The sequence below is a fragment of the Dermacentor silvarum genome, unplaced genomic scaffold (genome assembly GCF_013339745.2).
Source record: "Dermacentor silvarum isolate Dsil-2018 unplaced genomic scaffold, BIME_Dsil_1.4 Seq702, whole genome shotgun sequence".
Classification (NCBI taxonomy): Eukaryota; Metazoa; Arthropoda; class Arachnida; order Ixodida; family Ixodidae; genus Dermacentor; species Dermacentor silvarum.
The window spans coordinates 1-3,814 of NW_023606651.1; the positions used below are offsets into that span (position 1 = coordinate 1).

The 3,814-nt window shown below is 40.7% G+C and overlaps 1 pseudogene; it reads left to right on the forward strand.

The window, feature by feature from the left end:
* Window positions 1-63: 63 nt before the first annotated feature.
* LOC125941954 (uncharacterized) lies at window positions 64-1,149 on the forward strand (annotated as a pseudogene).
* The last annotated feature ends 2,665 nt before the right edge of the window (window positions 1,150-3,814 follow it).

Genomic DNA, 3,814 nt, shown 5'->3' on the forward strand with positions numbered 1-3,814 from the left:
TTTTGTTTGCAGATCCCATCCAAGCCAACCAAAAAGATATATCAGCGGCACCATTACGGGCCAATGCCAACAGTGCCAAAAGAACGTGGAGCAGTGAAGCTAAAAGGAATCCCTGATGTAAATGGCTTCCTGGGAGGACTGCAGCAGGTCAAACATACAACAAGCTTAACCAAGTGCACTTTAACATTGGTCTCCTAACATTTCAATGGCTGCAATTCTTGCTTTTCTCCTGCAGGTTGCACCTTCGGCAAGGGTTTTTGCGCTAACAACCTGCCAGCCAGGAGTAGTTGCTGCTGCAACAGTACCAGAAGATGTCACTGACCCTCAAAATTCTTTTACATCAACTCTAGAGGTAACACTGGAAGTACCACTGTCCGCATATACCTCCAGGCTTCTAAATTCAAACGGGTTCAGAAATGAAAATGTGGGAGCCTTGGCAACCGAAGTTATAGAAAACTTTTCTATACCAGAGAATGAGGCAAAGAGGATTGAATCTGCAACAAGAACCCAGGAAAATAATCCCCTGTGGCACGAGCACCGAAAAGGCAGGGTGACGGCGTCAATTTTCAAAGATGTGTGTCGGTGAAAACGAGTGTGGTGCACGAGACTGCTGAATAAGATATTCAGCACGCGGCCATTAAACGTGCCTGTTGTTCTGTACGGTGTCACAAATGAGCCTGTGGCCAAAGAGAAGCTACTTGAACACCTACAGACAATGCATTCTAATGCACGCATTGAAGCATGTGGACTAATGATAAACCCAAATTATCCACTCCTTGGCTGTAGCCCTGATGGAATTTTCCGATGTGATTGCCATGACCCTGCACATGTTGAAGTAAAGCGTCTTTTTTGCTTGAGAGATTGCAGTCCCGAAGACTTCGTAGCTGAAGGTCAGAAGAGAAAGGGGTTCTGCCTTACAGCCAATGGGACATAGAAAGAAAGTCATACCTACTACTACCAGGTGCAAGCTCAGCTTCATCTAAACCTGGACAACATCACAAAAGGCTACTTCTACATTCACATTGACGGGGGCGGGCATCTGGTAGTAGTGAAAGAGACGAGAGTTTTATGGAGACGCACAAAGAGAGCTTGAAAATTTTTCTAAAAGACATTGTAATGCCCAGAATAATTCTTGGCAATTCTATGTAGAACTATATGCACTGAGAATCTATTCCACTAGGAGGATAATATAAACATGGCTTGTGCAGTTTATGTTTGAAAGCTTTTTACATGTATTCAAAAACATCCAAATGTATAATTTTTTGTACTTTGAAAACATTGAAAAGGCACTAAGGAGGAATGCTACATGTGAATTAATAAATTACATTGGTGTAATGCCAAAATATTAAAAAAATTAAATTATGGGGTTTTACGTGCCAAAAGCAGTTCTGATTATGAGGCACGCTGTAGTGGGGGACTCCGGAAATTTGGACCACCTGGGGTTCTTTAGCGTGTACCAAAATCTAAGTACACGGGTGTTTTCGCATTTGCCCCCGTTGAAATGCAGCCGCCGTGGCCGGGATTCGATCCCGCGACCTCGTGCTCAGCAGCCCAACACCATAGCCACTGAGCAACCACGGCGGGTAATGCCAAAATATTATTTTGGAGATGAGCACGGTATTGGTCAGCTGGAAAAGATGCAGAAATGAAACATGGGCTTCCTGTGCTAGCTCCTCATGTTGAATGACTGCATGTGCTTTGGACTAGTCAATGCATCAGTAAACAAATGCTACACTTCCTTATAAAGAAACGAAAGACCAAACTTAGTGAATTCTGATAACATATCAGATAAAACTAATTTAATGTTCCTCTTTAGTGTCTTTTAATGGTAAAGTTGTGCAATGCTGCTTGTGATACGGTATGTTCACCATTCAATACAATTTTCTGCTGTCTGTTACCATTAGAATTGCGAATTTTAATTTTTAACACAATTAAGCATGTGATACAGTGTTCAATCAATGAAGCATGTGATACGGTGTTCTACTGTCATTGATAATTCGAGAATGCAGAAAGGTCTCCCCGAAAAAAAATTCTGATGCACCTACCTTTCATGCGTGTGTGTACCACCACCATTGGGATAGATGCACAGTGAAAGACTGAATGGCCCCCTTATCTTCTCAGTGTTAGCATTCACACTCGGAAAAAAAAAGCTTCCTCGGTAAGGAAACACCAAAGCAAGGCAGAAAGTGCAGACACGGACAAAAATGGCAAGGAAGGAGAGGACATGGCGAAGACGATTCGGTGTCGCAAGTATATAAATCGGCTTTGAAAGCCCACTGCATTCTTGACTTGTCAGACTGAAACGTGTGATACTGCTATATACTTAGTTTAGCCCTTTAGTCTCCATTTAGTGGTTAGGAATTTTTATCTAGTGCACAGCACGGGTGTAATTTTGTGCACCATGTTTGCCAACAGTTACCTCTACTTTTGGTGTTTGATTATCAATGAAACATGTGATATGTGTTCTAGTCAACAAAATGTGATATTTTACCAGTTTAATTACTGCTCCATATATTACACAAGTGCCATTCAACATTTCCTTTGTGAAAACTTTAGCACCTATGAATCTGAGTACAACAATGAGTCATACACATTATTTCATCCAATATGTTCGTGAGCTCGCTTGGTGCTCGTAATTTTACAAGTGCCATAGAACAATACTTGTATTTTTAGCAATCATATTATGTGTGTGATATTTTAAGCAAGTGAAATTTGACCAACTGGTATTTCAGAAAGTTGTGTTGAGAATGTCACAGTACTTTTTGCATGCAGAATATAACCTACACTGTGGAGTCATGCATCATAACTAGAGACCAGAACTTTAGGCAAAATGGCTATTTTTTCCTCACATACTTATCGTGCCTATTTAACATTAAGCGTGAACTATGGGACTAGAAACATGTAAGGGGCACTTTTATTGTGCCTATAAATGCCTATTTCGATGTTGGTACGTATATTGGATTTTCTGAGTCTAAAAATGCCCTTTTCCATTTCTGTCCTAACCGTAGTTTGTTATAATGTTATTAAATTGTGGGTTTTACGTGCCAAAACCACAATCTGATTACGAGGCTCGCCGTAGTGGAGGCTCTGGATTAATTTTTACAACCTGGGATTCTTTAACGTGCACTCAATGCATAGCACATGGCAGTGTTTACATTTCGACCCCATTAAAATGTGGCTGCCATGGCTAGGATTTGATCCCGCGACCTCGTGCTTAGCAGTGCAACATCAAAGCTACTAAGCAACTGCAGTGTGTTATAATGTTATCACTTGCTGGAGAACTTAACTGAAAACAGCCATTTATAACCACGAACACTTTGCAATTATAATGGCTGTATTCGCAACCGTCCCCAATGGATATGTTGCTAATACAGTTAGTTTATATCTTCAATTTCTCTGGTTTTTGGTACTGAAAGAACTGGCAAATATTCTGCCACTCCTGATGACATCAAATCGTCAAATATTTGAAAGTACAAGTATGCACCACTAAGTTTGGTGAATGTTGAGAATCCCTTTTCTGCTACAATCTAATACTCAGTGAAGAAAGACTGAATGTGAAACCCAAGAATCTTGAGATGGTGCTTGTTAGTGCTTTCACAAGTGTTCCCATGGCATCTTAAATTGTGCGAAATTTCAGTAAAATCTTGCAACCTAAGCCTCTTTTAATGATCTCTGTTATGCAATATGCCTGCAATAAAGCGTTTTTCAGTACACATGGTGTCTCGTGGGCGAACTCTGAAATTTGACTGCGAAATCCACTTGTTTGGTTATTTCTACGTGTGAGCAGTTTGTTTTAGGCACACAGCTGGTAACA